Here is a 17931-nt window from a genome sequence, read left to right on the forward strand (position 1 = left end):
TGCTGCTCTCCTTGCTACACAGCTCCACAGGGGAACTGGAGCCACCCCTCCCCACTCTTCCAGCCCCTACTCCCCAGCAGGAGGCTACGCCCATGACCAGCAGCAGGATTTGCTCACCCGGCCTGCCTCCTTTACCAGAGTCTCGCCTCCATGCCTGGCCACACTTCGCACACCTGTCTCTGGCACCTGGTGAAGCACTCCCCCACCCTCCCTTGCCCAGAACAATGGTTGTGCTATGGCTGCCATCCTGGCCTGCTGCCCCACCCTCCCCCCCTCCCCAGCCCTGCCTTGCCCGGGCTGTGACCTCTGAGATCCCAAGTCACTGTGCCTCTAAGTCCAGGGGAAAGGCAGGTGGGTGGGCGGTGACAGTAGCAGAGTAAGCTGTGGCAGGACATGGAGGTTAGTGAGATGTAGCCCAGACGCTGCTTCAGGGAAGGGGGGGACTGGCCAAAGATGCCTACTTCCGCCTTTGCTCCTCATCCCAAATTCTGCCTGGAATTGCCTTTGATGGGTTGCCAAGTTGCAACTAATATCTTCTTGGGCTGCTTCAACTAACTACGCCCCTATGAATATTTTTTCATATATTTAAAAAAATGCTGAGCTAGCAGTGGGCTTTACCCTTTTCAAATCTGCCTGTCTTCTGTCAGTCTAATAATATGGACTGCAACATTATTTGCCATCCTCCCAGAATTCTACCCTTGTTAAAATAACAATTGTGCATTATTTAATTCCAATTAAACTTCCAGAGGATGATTCACATCCAAGTGAACTCTGTTTAATTTTGGTTCGTTATAATCTCACATTTGACATGCGCTTCCGAGGAATTTTTATAGTTTGAGTTCCATTTGTAGACTTTGCAGCCCTCTGCCTGTGCCGCTTGCAGCACTAAGCACTATGCCCACAGAGAAAACTCTCTTAACAATTTTCATACACAAGAAAATAAAAGAAGGCTCTTTCAAAATATTTACATCAGCAACAAGAAGGCAGAAGACATGCCACTTGCAAGGCAGTTTATAGATATGGATTGGCTAAGGCCAAGAAGAATAAGGAGCAGATACAAAATCAAGTGTGACATTAATACACAGATTGTTGTGGGTTTTCTGGGCTGTGTGGCCGTGGTCTGGACAAAGTGTGTAACAGACTTCTCTCTGTGATACACCTCTGAAGATGACAGCCACAGATGCCAGCCACAGATGCATGCAAAACCAGATCTACCAGATCATGGCTACACAGCCCAGAAAAACCAGTTGAATCCGGCAGTGAAAGCCTTCAACAATACAATAATACACAGAGTTTTTCAGTTGCCCTCCATCTCAACCATGGTTTGCTGATATTTTTTAAAAAGGCAGATCCCTTCCAACCTTTCATTTTGAATAATAAGGACATGACTGTCAATCATCCTCATATTTTCACAACCAGAAGAGCATTCCCACCCTTCAGTAATGCCCCTTGCTAGGGTTACCAACCTTCACGTGGGACCTAGAATGATAACTGATCTCCAGGCAAAAAAGATCAGTTTCCATGGAGACAATGGCTGCTTTGGTAGATGTACTCTATAGTACTATACCCTGCTGAGGCCCCTTCCATCCCCAAATCTGGCCATTCCTGGGCTCAACTCTCCAAAGCTCCAGCAATTTTCCATTCTGGACTTGGCAACCCTACATATTGCTGCAGGTTTCTCTCTTCCTGTTGTACATGGCAATGCCTCTGATTAAGTGAGCTCTGACTCATAAAAGTTTGTGCTGGAATAAACTTTGTTGTCCTTTAAAGTGCTGCTGGATTCCTTTTCGAGTAGTGTGGTGTGGTGGTTAAGAGCAGGTGGATTCTAATCTGGAGAACTGGGCTTGATTCCCTCACCTCCACCTGAGTGGCACAAGCTTATCTGGTGAACCCAATGTGCTTCTACATTCCTGCTGGTTGACCTTGGGCTAGTCGCAGTTCTTTGGAACTCTCTCCTCCCCACCTACCTCACAAGGTGCCTGTTGTGGGGAGAGGAAGGGAAAGGAGCTTGTAGGCCATCTTGAGTCTCCTTACAGGAGAGAAAGGTGGGGTATACATTCAAACTCTTCTTCTCCTTCTTCTTCTCCTTCTTCTTCTCTAACATCATTGTAATACAGAAGTACTTGCTCTGCAGCTCATAGAAAACCACACTCACAATTATTATCAACCCAAAGAGCCACATGTTCTTCCATCCCTGACACGGAGTTCTGGAGCTTACCTTTCCTTCTGGCAACGCTCAGGTTGAAAACTATCTGCCATCTAAAAGCACTACTGGGCAAGGACCTTGGCCTGTTTCCTGAAACATGGGAAGGTGCCATATTGGGGGACGGCGTTCAGAAGAGCCATAGGTGGCATGTCACACAGCCACACATGGCTCACAAGCCACTGAGTATCCCTGCCGTGAAACATAACATACCTGATAGATTACAACTGAAAGTTAAAGAGTTTAGCCCTTAAAATTAATACGTACAATCTGCAGGCATATTAAATAAAAACCTAAAATTCTTATCCAGCATGCTCAAAGGCTCAACATTTTAATGAGCAGCAAAACAACATAATTAAACCTGAGATTCCTGGCTCCCAGACAACACAAAACTATTACTGAAACGTCAGATTGCACAGTAATGCATTCTTGGTGCTCTTGGTATCTTAAGTGCATTTAAAAGACTGTAACTGTTGAGGCCTAATTGCCACTGGGATGCAAAAACAGGTGCAGTCGGTCTTTATATAAGAGCCTTGGAAGAAACAGCTCAAGTTGAATAAGCAAAGGGATTTTCTACATTTGATTGGGCCTTACTGTTAAAATCCTTCCGTAATGCCAAATAAGTCAATCCCTTCCTTCTACTCAGGGCCAATTAATGCTAAATTGAATACCAACTCTTAGAAACTATCAATGCAATCCTATGCAGAGATACTCCAGTCTAAGTCCATTGGAATGAATGGGCTTAGACTGGAGTAACTCTTCTCAGGATTGCTTTGCTTCAGGCTGAAGGTCAAACTAGACAGTAGGTCCATGGTTTTCAACTTAGGTATGCCCAAAAACAGAGAAAAAAATTCTATTTATTTAATTCATTTCTGCCCACTTTTCTCCCCAAGGGGTCCCACAAGCAGCTTGCATCTTTTAGATACCACAACAAATTGTTGGTTTTTGCAAACTGTGATTTGTTTTGGCAGATGAGAGCTCAGAATACAATCCCTGATCTGACCTTCCAAAGATATTGGCAAACTCAGATTTAGAAGGAGAAGCAAAAAACAGTGGGGCTTAAGGGAATTTATTTATCATCTATCATTTATCATTTAAATTTATCATTTAAATTTATCATTTATCATCATGTGTTTTACTTGAGCTTCTGGGGCAGGGGGGATGTAGCTTCAAAGGCTGTATATAGTGACATGTCTCTGAAGATCCAGCCATAGATATGGGCAAAATGTTAGGAGCAAAAACTACCAGACAGACCATGGCTACAATGCCCAGAAAACCCACAACTGCCAGTTGATTCTGGCTGTGAAAACCTTCAACAATGTACAACTAATAAATTCCCCCCAACCCCCCATTGCTTTTTCTTCATTTTGCTTGGTGCAACCCTTAGCTTTTTTCCCACTAATACTGGTAAACCCAAGTTTAGACCTGCTTGTTGCTTTGACCTTCTGTTTGCTCAGCTCTTCAGTATCTAGCACTTTCAAGTCAGTGAAAGTAGAGCAGTACCTGTAATTATGGTTTTTCAGTTCACACATCACACATGCAAAAGCACAGGTCATCAGAAGATGTTGATGGGTGCAGGTCTTTAGAGTAGTTTCTAGTCTGTTGGCTCACGGAGGGCAGAGTTTTCAACTGGTTGCTGTAGCAGGATCGTGGGGTGTGCCTATGCAGCAATTAGAGGGGGCTGAGCCTCGGAGATCTCAAGGCCTTTGAGGGACTTCTCATCATCTGGTGAGTCTGTCCTCAGGAAGTGGGGAAAACCAATGTCACTGGTAGCTACATAAACCAAAGTGACAAGCACTGTACTGTGAGCACTCTGGTCTCTCCCCCCCGCCCCAAGCTCTACGGAAAAAAACATAGAGTTTGCAGAAAACCGTACAGTGTCTCATATCATGATGTCACTTACAGTAACACAGCTTCAAGTGATATTGTAATATCATGGAAACCCTTCCATTTTTCTCCATTTTTCTGCTGTCCTATTATGTGGCTCCTGGTCACCAAGACCAAAGAGACTGTCCACTAAAGCAAGCAACCTGGCCTCCTTGCAGATATATCATCATCTATGCTTTACAAAGCGTCTTCCCAGGTTTTGTATCAATGCAACATGCTGAGGTAGCGTCAGAGTAATATATTTATCAAATTTCCTCAGTCATGTGTGTTTGAGAACAGGAAGTAAACAAGACAGAAGCTTCCTCGGAGGAAATGTGACGATATATGAAATTACAGTGGGCAGATCACACGTAACAAAATCCCTTGGGAAGTCAGCCTAAAGAAGTCTCCTCTAAAGTAAGGTCTCTTTTATTTTGTGGGGCTTACTCCCAGGAAAGCATTTTTAGGATTGTAACCTATGTCCCTCGTGTGGCCAGCTGACAGACATAGTCCAAGAATTCTGTGCCCAGGATTCAATTCTCAGGCACACATCAGCCCATTTCTGATTGGGCTGTGGAACATAGGAAAAGGACACTTCACCCTCTCCCCTCTTCTAGCACCATTTTCACAATATGAAACATTCCTGGAGAAATGTACGTATGGCCATCAGTACATGAAAGGTTTCCCAAATGAACAAGCAGCAGCTCATTGGGGTCATTTCCAGTCAGGAAATTGGCATGGGGGAAGGGGTTAAGCCTCTCTGCCCCACCCCCCACGGGCACTGCAGACCAGCCGAACATTAATTTCTAAGAATGCGACTCCCATAGTATGTCTGATTGAGACAGGATTTTGTAACATGGGAATGGGCGGATAACTTCCATAACTTTTGAGCTCTATATAGTCTTGCATAGATAAATAAATCAGAACAGAAAGAACCAAAAGCCTATGCTACCAATGCGGATGAATTCTTCAACACAAAGTAAACACATTAAAATTATCTGGACCAATGTGGTGTCTCAATTGTTGGCATCCACGGCACTTCCCAGGCAAGGATATCTAACAAATTTGACTGATCCATTTCCTTCAGTCGATCGTAACATGATCGATGCTGTTGGCTGCTCAGGCCCAGTTAATTCAGGGGTTTATTTGACTCCATTGACAAGTCCCCTGTTTTTCCTCCTTTGGCATTCCCATTAACCCCCTCTCCTTTTTTGTAGTTAAGTAAACTATGAATGAACGATTGCACAGGGTGGGGGGTGGGGGTGGGGGGGGGGAGAGATGCAAGTGCAAAGGCCAGCAGCTTTATACCTTTTCGGCAATTTTCTTCCATGCTTCTGTACAAATTCCGTTGCAGAAAGGCAGAAAATCATTGATACCTAATCATTTATTTAGTAGAATGGAGAGCTTTTCTTTTAGCTTAAGGGATATCTCAGTAGGAAATCTACTCTACAGAACTCTCCCTTAATATATCAAAGCGTCAGAGTTAGCAAATACAGCTGAGTTGCCAGAGCCCCAGGGTTGCAGATATGTGGGAATTGGGAGTGCGAAATTCCCAGGCCCAAATTGTTTAGGGCCTCATAAGAAATCGGGTATTCCTTGTGCCTCATTTGGCCTTCGTGGTCTTGTCTAGCACCGTGCCTGTAATCTTGGGAGTTAAACAACAGCTAGAAGCTCTTCTAGGAATTCAGTAGCTTGAACTGAAATCATAGCAAGAGCTCTCTAGCTGTCTGAGAGCACTTGCTCTGTTAAGGAAAGGAACATTCTGTGTGACTTCAAAGTCTGACAGGTTCATTTTGGCATGATGCCAGTTCTGAACGGGGACATACCTGGAGATTTTGGGGGGTGGAGTCTGGGAATTAGAGTGCCTTCAGCATGGCACAATGCTATAGAGTCTACTTTCCAAAACAGTCATTTTTTCCCAAGTGAACTGATCTCTATTGCCTGGAGATCAACTCTAACAGCTGGACATATCCAGGTGTCACAACCACAGACATGTTCAATAAATGAATCAGAATTTTTGAAGGCAGGCTTTCTTATTCATTGATTACAAGCATAGAAAAGCTGGTGACTTCTAATCATCAGAACTGAATACAATAAAACAGGCAAAGTATTATATCCCCCAATGTTACACAGTCATTCCCACACATACCCTTCTTCACTTTTGGGTGGAAAGACACACTCACATGCATGCCTCGGGCAGTGAGAAACAAGGAGAAACAGACATCCAAAACTTACCGCCGTCGCCCCGCTCCCCACTCCCAGCTACAGAAGACGCAAACAATTCCCAAGGCCACCGTCCAAGAGTGTCCCCGAGTGAAGGATGGCAGGGCCCTGACTAACAAGCCACAAGAGAAGACAAAAGAACCAAAAATACTCCCACATTACTAGAGAATCAAACAACAGTGGTCTTCCATTAATTAGGGTTGCTAACCTCCAGGTGGGACCTGGAGAGCTCCCAGAATTTTGACTAATCTCCACATTACAGGAATCAGTTGCACTGGGAAAAAAATGGCTGCCTTGGAGGGTGGGCTCCTTGGAATTACACTGTGCTGAGGTCCCTCCCCTCCTGAAGCCCTAACCTTCCCAGGCTCCACCCCCCAAAAAAATCTCCAGGAGTTTTCAAACCCGGAGTTGGCAACCATTACAATAAGTGAGGTGTCCTTTCACTGGAGAGAGCCAGTCTGAATTAAAATGAACTCTACATGAACAAGAGTGACCAGATAACAACATGTTAACGTGGAATACTGCTTGATTTGAGAGACTAGATCATTTCACAAAACATTGTCATCCTGATCACAACTGTAAAATGCATCAAGTACTATCCCCATATTCCAAAGGTGAAGCAGAAGTGAGGAATCCAGGGGTTAGACAGTACCATCCAGCAAGTTCACAGCAGTTGCCAGACTGAATCGTTGTGACCTCCAAATATCCAGTTTCCTTGGGAAAATGAAGCAAGGACCTGCTCTTTGCAGGAGTGCCATTTACTTGCAAAGAAATCAGCCCAAGGTAAGGGTGGAGCACATAACATCTGATCTGACACTCATAGGGCTTACCTTTTTGCTTCAGCAAGTACGCAACCTATTCACCACGGTCCAGTGTTAACCGGGCCTCGGTGGATTTACTTCTAAATATATAGAGCCTCGTGAATGTGTACCAGTTCCATTTAATTGTAATTTTGTGTATATTTATGTATTTTTCTCTTCAACAACATCACTATTCTTCTCACAACTTCAGGTCATAGAACTCAAGTCAACACTGTTCTTGTTGAACGGTCTTTTAAAGGAAGGGGACACAACCACATCTCTCACCCAACTAAGTCTCCTCAGATGTCCCATTGCTGCAGGTACTAGCCGCCTAATCTTCCTTTTTTGTTTCTGGGTTTTGTTTCTGGCCGCCTAATCTTCCTTTTTTGTTTCTGGGTTTTTGTTTCTGGCAGCTGGAAGGTCAGATAGAGTCCTTTTGAAACAAAACAGTGTACGTACTGAATAGTGTGGTAGTCTAGGACTCCGTCGACTCAGGTTTAAAGTCCCACTCTCCCATGGAGCATAATGGTTGATCACAGGCGATAGGGCTGTGACCATAAAACTGGAGAGCCAGTGTAGAGAGTCAGAATAGGTTCTGGGAGACCTGGGTTCCAATCCTCACTTTTCCACGGAAGCTTGTTGGGTGACTGGGCCAGTTAAACCCTCTCAGCCTAACCTACCCTAGAGGTTGCTGGTAGATAAAAAGGCTGACAGGAGAATGACATAAGCCACCTTGCGCCCCCATTGGGGAGAAGGGCATGGTATAAATGAAGTCAATGAATAAAACAGAATTAAGTGAGAATCGTTTATGCTGCTCTGAGCTCCTTGAAGAAAGGGCAAGTGAAAGATGTTACTGATTGACGGGGGCCAGATTTGTCTCATGAGCCACTAGCCACTGTCCCTTGACTCTCGGACTGTGTCTTCAGCAAGTCCACCAGCGGGTGCAACATCTGCATCTTGGGTGGGTCTTGAAGTTTTGCTTGTTATTGGTTTATTTAAGATGGTGCTTTTTTCTATTGTATGCCACTTTGGCTCCCTCCCTGGAGAAAAGCACAATATAAATGCTTAAATCAATCAACAAAAACAATCTGTAGTGACAAGCTGTACTTGCTATACAATAGTCATGCTAAATCCAATGGGTCGGATTCATTTTAAAAAGCTTTAGGGCTGTAGGCAAGGCAAGTGAAGGAGCAGCACCTTATAATTCAACACAGAAAAACATGGATCTGAACAAATTCTGCATAATGTGCAGCAGTATGAAAAAGAAATTTGACAGAGAAGCATTATGTGCTCATCCCTCACTCGATTTCGCTACCTTTAATTTTTAAAAAAGTTATTACAGTCATTATAACATTATAAATATTACATGCAGTTCCTGAAATGATAATTAAAGATCCAATTCCACCTTGTTACAGAGACTCTAAAATTCCAGTTCTTTCATGGAACAAGAGATGTGATATATTAGTGGAATGTTTCAAATTTTTATATTTTACCCTCCCTTATTAGTAAATGTAACCGTAATAAGAGTTTTTAGCTACCCAAGTTAAATCATTACACCATTTCCTGCGGTTTTCCCAGACCCGCTACTGGCCATTCTTCACCTGGATCAGAGGCAAGCAAATTCCCTGCATGGTAATTCTGGCTGCCACCTTCTGCTCAACTTCACAATATAGCTACAAGGTAGGAAATCAACCATGGGGTGCTGATCTGTGTGGCAAAACAACACCTGGACCAGTTCCATACTATCAGTTAGCCCTACACTCTAAATATTTCAGGCATTATGCTCCAAATGAGATGCATATAATCAATTAGCTTGAGGACAGACGGTCTCCAGAGCATGTACCAACTGCAGTAACCCAGACCATTTTGATTGGCACCAAGGACCAAATCTCCATCAAAGCAACTCAGGCATTTGGCAACAGCAATAGGTGTGGCTCATGCTCACTACCACCTGCCAGACCTGCAGCTGAGATTATGGCTGCACCGCTGGGAACTGGGTTATTGTAAGCAACTGTAACAACTGTAATTCCCTCTCCATTTGTTGGCTAGAATACAATCTTGATAGGTAGATGCTGTATTTTGGGAGGCACCTTGGCCAAAACAAAGACTGCTTACCCTTGAGCTATATACACAAGGACTAGACTGCATGGTTGTATGTGAGACTTGATCTGTGGCTTATAGAAGACCTGTTTGCATGATACAGTGAACATCACACACATAGATACGTACATCTGTTCTGTAAGAAAGAGCCAACGTGTGTGCACTTTACAAACAAAAACCAGGATCAGGACCGGGATAAATATGTGATTTCAATCCCATATTCATCGGTGCATGTGTTAAATGCAACATGAGAATTACTCAACACACACATAAAGACAATCAAGTGTAATCTCAAAGCAACTGTCTTAAACTTGGAGAGAATTCTGGAGTGGTGAGATTCCCCAGACGAGTAGAAGAATGTGAAAATAAGATCAACAAAAGCATCAGCATAGAAACAGGTACTGCGGTTTCTTTTTCCAAACCTCTGTTTATAAAGTTCAGTGTTGGCCAAGGGAGCCATGGTTCTCTTCTGCATTCAAGCACTCTTGTCTTGTTGGCAAGACATTGCTCAGACACTCCATAAATAGCACCAACTCTAGTAGTGTCATTGTACGGAACCCTGCTATCTGTTTGATGGAAGTTATCAATCCTGAAGTTGAAAGATTTAACAAAACACTGAGAAAAGAACGTTTGTAACAGTGAAGGATAAGGAGCCCAAACAGCAGCTTTTCCCATCAGAGATGACACGCTGTATGCTTCAGGAAAGAACACATTCAACAGCTAGTTGATAAACAGCTTGCCAACAAAAAGCATGTTCAGAAAGCCAGCCACTCACTACGTGCATGGGTACAGAGCAAACAAATGCTTAGTGAAATGGTCCATACTGCTGTGTTCATCTCCTGCCAGGGATATAACTTGATCATAGTTGATTCTCTATGTTAATTAAACTGATGGAAACCATAAGCATTAAGGTCTGATGACATATCTCTTCTGACTAGGATTACCTGGCAATCAGCAGGAATTTTGGAGATGGAAACATGAGGGCAGGGGGAGGAATGACATAGAGTGCCCCACTACATCCTTTCTGGGAAGAGCCCATAAGTGACATGGGATAGCTCTGGGAACCTATAGGTTTTACCATAGAATTTCTGGTGATTCCTAGAGCTACTCTATGTTACTTTTGGAAGTGATGCGACAGTGCATATAACAATGCCAAGGGTTTTTAATGTTTCTTCCACCACCTAGGGCAACAGGACCTAGGGTTGGGAGTGCCCTGCCCTGCTCAGGGAACTGGCAACCCTACTTCTGACTCACAAACGTATCTGCTACAATATATTTGTTCACACTCAAGGTATTTTTGCTGCAGTACAGATTTACAGTCTCTTTGAAATGAAAAATACAGTAAATCCAAAACTTGCAAACACCTGAGTTACTAGAGACCAACCCAGCAGAGACCTGGAAGTGAGCCAGGCACTTCACAACTGGCAGTGGGGAAGCCATGATGAATGACCAAGGGTAGACAACATGGCAGCTTTGGAATGTCAGAGTGAAAGAAGAAGGCCAGGAAGCATGGAAGGAGGCTACCCAAGGGGAGCCTGGTGGGGCTGTGATTTATGTTAAATTGGCCACCTTTACGCTTTTGGATGTTTTTGTTAGCTTCTATTAAAAGAATTCAAAAACATGAAGCCCTCTAGCTTCAGATCTGAGTTAAAGCCCCCCCCCCGCCCCCCCAGATTGGTACTTTGCATCCTGATCTGAAATTAAGGCTAATTGCTTTAGGAAATCAATACAATAGCTGTTCCCTTTGCTTTCAACATGAAACACATTTCAGCATGCAGCTAACTCCCCTTCCTCCATGGGGACGAAACCTTTCAACCAACCAATCCTCAGTCTCAAATTTCAGGCAAACAAAAAAAAAGAATCCCAGTTATATAGGCAATTAACAGTGGAATCCTAAGAAGAGCTATGTCCTTCTAAGGCCACTGAAGTCAGTGGGTTTAGAAGGGCGCAACTCAGTTCACCTTTGCACTGTATACATCTCAAGACACAGGCTGGCATGAACTGATGCACAAGGAAGCGTTCTCCTCCTTTTTCAGGATCCTCAAGTGGGATGTGGAATCTCTTATAAAAATGGAGTGAAAAGGGCAATGGATGCTAGTCTATCTTCCATCCTAAATCTCACCTCATGTGCTGTGGTTTTTTTAAAAAAAAATTTTCTAGCAGCCCAGTTGACATCCCACAGCCAGGAGAAAATACACTTCAAACAGCAGAACACAGCAGACACAGGACCCCTGCTTATATAGAATCAGTAAATACTACTAAGGTCAGTAATATGATGCAATCAGTGCCAGAAAATGAACATGTGCACCAGGCAGGACAGACCTATCATGTGGTAAGACCAACAAGCTATTCTGGTTGGACAATGTCACACATATTTTCATGGAGTGACAATCTCCCCTTCCTTTCTCTCTCACTGCCCAGGAAAATAAAAGCAGTCAGCAAGACAATCAGGAGGTTTCTGGTTGTTCCTAAATATCAGAAACTACTCCACTCTGATTAGGAACATTATTTTAATTTATTTGTTAGTGTAGTTTGGAATTCAGTAAGTTTTCAACAGCATATCACTTATCTCCTTCCTGATCCTCATCTCTCAGGAACTGACTGCTCCAGCCATTCCTCTCAATCTAGTCAATTACCAGATGCAGGTGTAGAAACCAACTGAGGGAAATAAGGTGTAAGAGGACCCTTTCTCTCTTGCATGCTTCCTTTCGTGTTATGAGATTCACTTTTACATGTGCTTGGGGCAGATGTGCACAAAACTACACATGTATGCCACAGTCACATCTAGTTTGACCCTATGCTGGCCTCATAAACTACAGTGCTACCCTGAGAGTATCTTCAGTTTAGGAAGCCACAATGAATCCATGTGTAGCCTTGTCTGATTCAGATGGCTTCCCATACAAGCTGTGGGAAAAGATTAGTGCCTCTAGGCACATGACCAAGGCCTACTTGGTCATGTAGAAGACATCCTAGCTCAGGGGTAGGGAACCTTTTACGCTCAAAGAGCCATTTGGACCCATTTTCCACGGAAAAGAAAACACATAGAGCCGCAAATACTTTTTGACATTTAAAATGAAGATAACACTGTGTATTTTGGTTATTTACCTTTACTCTTTATATATAAAACAATTATAGTGTGTTGCTTATGAAATCCACGAAGTGCTACAGAGAAAAATATTTTTTATTTATGTAAAGAACACATTTTTAACATTTTGAACTTTTAAAAGAAAATAACTAAAAATTAACAAAAAAAACACGCGACCCCCTCCCCTCCCAAACGGCGGACGGACACCCCCACAAACACGGATCCCAGCCAAGAAGGCTGCCTTGCGCCAGCCCTGTCCCCTGGGTGCTCTGGGGGTGTTTGGCCTGCTCGACTGGCAGCGGCGGCTTCTGCAGCCCTCCTCCCCTCCATGGCAGAGCTGAGAGTTCCCCAGCTCTGCCATGGCGGGAAAAATGCTGCAGAAGCCGCCGCTGCCCATCGAGCGGGCCAAACGCCCGCCAGAGCAGCCTGGGACAGGGCAGGGAGACCAGCACTCAGACCACCCCCTCCCTCCCTCCCAAACGGCGGGTGAACACCCCCCCCCCACGCACGATCGCAGCCATGAAGGCTGACTTGCACCTGCCCTGCCCCCGGCTGCTCTGGGGGGCGTTTGGCCTAGTCGACGGCGGCGGCAGCTTCTGCAGCCCGCCTTCCCTCCATGGCAGAGCTGAGAGTTCCCCACCTCTGCCATGGCGGGAAAGAGGCTGCAGAAGCCGCCGCTGCCCCTTGGGCGGGCCAAACCCCCTCCAGACCAGCCCGGGACAGGGCAGGGAGACCGGCGCCCAGGCCACCACCTCCCTCCCTCCCTCCCAGGTCGCCCCCCCGCGAATGATCGCAGCCATGAAGGCTGCCTTGCACCTGCCCTGCCCCCGGCTGCTCTGGGGGGCGTTTGGCCTACTCGACGGCAGCGGCGGCATCTGCAGCCCGCCTTCCCTCCATGGCAGAGCTGAGAGTTCCCCACCTCTGCCATGGCGGGAAAGAGGCTGCAGAAGCCGCCGCTGCCCCTTGGGCGGGCCAAACGCCCTCCAGAGCAGCCGGGGACAGGGCAGGGAGACCGGCGCCCAGGCCACCCCCTCCCTTTCTCCCAAATGACGGACGGACACCCGGCGGCCACCGCTTTTTTCTCCCCCTCTTTGCAAAGGGGGGGGGATTCCCCACTCTCCCCAGGAAGGGGCTGGGAGCCGCACCACAAGCTCGAAAGAGCCATTTGCGGCTCGCGAGCTGCGGGTTCCCGACCCCTGTCCTAGCTCAAACGATGCAAAAGAAGAGGGGGAAGATCACTAAGCTACAACAACCCAGTATCAAGGCTACCATCCTATGAGTGCTTTTTTGCAGTCAAGTCACATCTGACTTATGGTGACCCCTGGTGGAATTCTCAAGGCAAAAGAAATTGGGAGGTGGTTTACCTTGGAGATCTCCCATCCAAATACTTGCCATCGTCAACCCTGCTTAGCTTCCGAGATCTGACAAGATCAGCCCAGCCTGGGCTTATATGGAGAAAAGCTCCCTCCCTCCCTCCCTCCCTCCCTCACACACACACACACACACACACACACACACTCAGACTTCTTTCCAAATAAAAAGTTTAGGAATGGCCTGTGCAGCTTCTAACAGAGTCCTTTGGATAAACCATGGGGGGGGGGACTCAGGGGGGACTCAGGGTGGGGGGGGGACTCAGGGTGGGGGGGACACAGTTTTTGTTTTTCCTATTATTTTGCAAGCAACCAAGGCAGAAGGTTGTTCTGAAAGAAGCAACCCTCCAACTTTGACTTCCAATACATAGAAAACAAGATCTATTTCTATCATATGAGAAAAAACCCTTCCCCCAGCCCTCCGAAAATTACATTAAATGAAAAACCGAACCTCTGGTCTTGTTTGGAGAGATAAAGGTGTTTGTTTTACACACACATTCTAAAATAGAGTGGTTTTAAAAGTCTCCATTTCCCCGAGGGAGAGAAGACTGCACGTAAGTGATATGAATAGAGTTTAAGCCATTATTTGCTTCCTGACATTATGAAGTCAAGTAAATTAATAGCTTTAACAAGGACAGAGAATAAAAACCCATTTCATCTAATCCTGAAACTGGAGGCAACTATTGAGGGATGTGAACAGTCCCTGGAAGCTAAGCTCTGGCTGCTTCTCCCTTTTGTCTGTGGTGGAACAGGAACGCTAATATATTCTGCTTCAGCTAAAAAAGGAACCAATGGCAGCACATCTGTCTTCTTCCCTGAAGGTTGCCAGGCAACCGGCAAACTTTCGGCTCTGAGCTGACGTATCTGGGCACAACAGTTAGATTCCCCCCATCAGTTGCGACTAACTTGATTTTGATGGATTAAAATAAGATGAAAATCTACTGCGCTCCTCTCTTCCCAAGTACAGGGATCATTAAGATAACAAACGAATACACCATAACAACATAGACACAATCCATTCCAAAGACAACTGGTAGGGGGAAAGGCAGCCATTAATGAGATTAATGGTTCGAAACCGTCCCTACCACCGCCACAATCCAGAAGAGCATTTAGCCAAATCTTAAGGTACAAAAGAGACACCGTCTCTCTTCTTTATGCGTCAAAAATGCAATTTAACCTTCCATCGCGACTTACCTAGTGGTTCAGAGCTGCGTGCGGAATGTGCTGTCCGGACAAAAATGCACTGCCTATCTAATCTAGCCAGACAGTTGTGTCGCTGTCACAATTATGGTGTGATGCACGTTATGGAGAGTTGAATTGGCTGCCCCTCCAAATGGATCACCCCCACCCCCAAAAGTGTCAATATGCTACTTGGGTTCAGTTAACATTAAAACCACAAAATGATCATCGCTGCACCTGACAGATATCAGTAATCACGTCCTACTGTTATGGGTCAGCGTATATGAGATGGGGATGGGTGATTATGTGTGCTGTGCAGGCAACGGTTCAGGACTCACAACTGTGTGATTAGGGGTACAAGTGATTTTACAGGCTTTTGGCTTCGACCAAGGAACTATCTTTATAACGGAATAATGCCTGCCTCCTTGAGCGGGTAAGAAGGAGCTGATCTTTACTCGAACTACCGCTAAAATAATACCAAAAGAAATTGCACACCCTTCTGAGGTAATTGTCTCTATGGTTATTTGACTGTGATGCTGCACTCATTAAGCTCAGGGTTGTTTAAGGGTGTTTCCCCACTTGCCACGACCCCCCTATGCCGCGCGCTGCTATCAGTGTGCGTCATTTCTGGCGCGCGCCCGGGCTTCCCCATGAAAGTCATCAAAAGGCACCGTTTGGAAGAGCACCAGGAATGACGTGCGCTGAGGGGGTGCGACAGCAGCAGCGTCAGGGCGGCTGCGTTGTCGCCGCCCCTGTAGTGGGGAGTGCTGGGGGACCCCGCGCTACTTGCCTACAGTAGCGCGCAGCTACTGGTAAGTGGGAAAACGCCCTAAGACTGACAGTGGTTCTCCAGGGCCTCAAGCAAGCATCTTTCACATTACCTACTACCTGATCTTTTTACCTGACAATACCAGGAACTGAACCTGGAATCTTCTGCATGCTAAGCTGATGCTCTACCACTGAGCCATGGCTCCTCCCTTTAAGTAGCTTTTTTGCTGTTACTTTTAAATATTGTAAACTGTCGTTAATGCCCCTTAAGGCATTTGTTTTTGTACATAAATAATTGTTGTTACTTTGGGGCATTCCTGAATTGAAAAGGAGTTAAGGAGATTTCAAAATGCCATTAACAAAGCGACTCCTGGATTCTAAACATTATTTTTTTATTCTAATCATAAGCACACTGTTTTGTAGCTGTTAAATCAAAAGCACCTCTCCAACTGTTGTTCTACAGGCAGTTTTTAAGTATGTCACAAACTCCAGAACTATTTCAGAGAGTCCCAGTGAGGTAAGTATTTTACATTATGTTGTTGTTTTATGCTAATAAAAGGCACTGACTGACTGACTGACTGACTGAGTCACAGTGAGGCTCACAATATCAATAGTACATCTTTGCTTCTCTGCGTGCTTCTCAAGTTTCTAGGCCTTATGGCTACAGATACTCTAGTGTCTAGTCACATATTCAAAATACTCAGAGGTCAGTTCTAATCCCTCACTTCCTCCAAGGTAACTCCATTCTTGATTTTGTTTTCCCAACAATCCTGTGAGGTAGATAGAAAGAAAGAGACTGCCTGCCTCATTGAGTGAGCTGCACATATGACTGGGGATTTGAACCCCAGTTTTGAGGGTGTAGGTTGACATCTATAGAACTGTGCCTCTCACAATTCCTAAGAAATACTGTTTGTGGTAGCAGAAAATGCAGGTGAAAATGACCCCTGCAGACTTTTTAAAAAGGAAGTCAAGAATGTTTAGCCACTGCAGTCCCATGATAACAGCTGAGAGACACAGTTAAAGAACACCCCATCATCCAGGGTCTTTTTTTCTCTGTAAACACAGCAAAGGAACCAGTATTGGAAAAGATATCTGCCTCCCTTGCCCAGGAGGAGAAATGGAGGCTAGCAGTAGGCAGTTTCTGGCAGAAAACTGGCTTGAAGAGAAAGGGTTAAGAAGAAGACCCTTGCGCCACTCACCCCACACACGTTTCCAGTTCAAATTACCACCTCAGCAACTGTCCTCTTCCTCAACCACTTCACTGGCATGGATGGAAAGGAAGCTGAGAGGGAGGCAGAAGACAAGCTGTGGTTCTTACCTGTATGTATGTGTGTGTATATATAAATATGCTGGGTTAAGCACAGATGTTTATGCTGTGTTTGCTTGAAGTTTGTCATACCTAGCTATAGTTTCATTAATTTTGTTTACCTATGAGGTCACACATGACTATAAATAAATACAAACACTTTTGTTGCTACTTAAAGTAACTTAAAGCACCCATACGGAACTGAGCGATTGTATGCACAGACTGTTTCATATGATGTATCTTTGAACAATAGAAGCTAGATATGGCTGTCACTGCTAAACTATACACGGTTATATTGTTGGGAAATTCCCAATCCATGGAGCCCTGTTGTTTAGTGATTTCTATCTAAAGCAGGTCTACTCAGAATCCTACTCAGTTCTATTCAAAGGAGCTTCCCCCAGGAAACCACTCTTAGGGTTGTACTATATGTTAAGGAAACATGTTACTTTTCTCCTTTTAAAAAAAAGTAGGGATGTGGAGAGAAAGAGATTCCCCCCAGATGCTTAGGGGCAATAATAAGGAAAAGACTCCTTCCATACATAGTTCAGGATTATTGTGACATCAGAAGTCAGTAGACCAACCCCCTCTACCCAATTTGCATGTCTGAAAATGTTTATTTGCTCATTGTAACCACTGTCTTGGGAGCTCACCATGTGATACATTGAGGTTTCAAAGAGTCCTGCACTTGAGTCTATCATAATGGGCAAAGACAAAGCATTAGCAATCGCAGATTTTCCAGTAATTCTGAAAACATAATGCTGCTGCAGTGGCAGAAGTTAGTTTCAGCCCAGACTGCAATTCTCTGCTGTATTATAAATATGTTTTGTTCCATTCTATCAGTGGATCAATGATCCATTTTGCATGCACTCATTGACTTTGATGAGCTCACATCAAGCCCTGGAGCCACACCTGCTAATGCACAAATGGGTCTTTAGGAAGGTCTGGAATTTATTATTAATTAATTTGGAATCACTGTAATTTCAGAGGTGTTCATCATACTGTCAGTGTCATGCCAAAATAGTCTTCCTTTC

This window comes from Sphaerodactylus townsendi, linkage group LG02 (genome assembly GCF_021028975.2).
Source record: "Sphaerodactylus townsendi isolate TG3544 linkage group LG02, MPM_Stown_v2.3, whole genome shotgun sequence".
In the NCBI taxonomy this organism is placed as follows: Eukaryota; Metazoa; Chordata; class Lepidosauria; order Squamata; family Sphaerodactylidae; genus Sphaerodactylus; species Sphaerodactylus townsendi.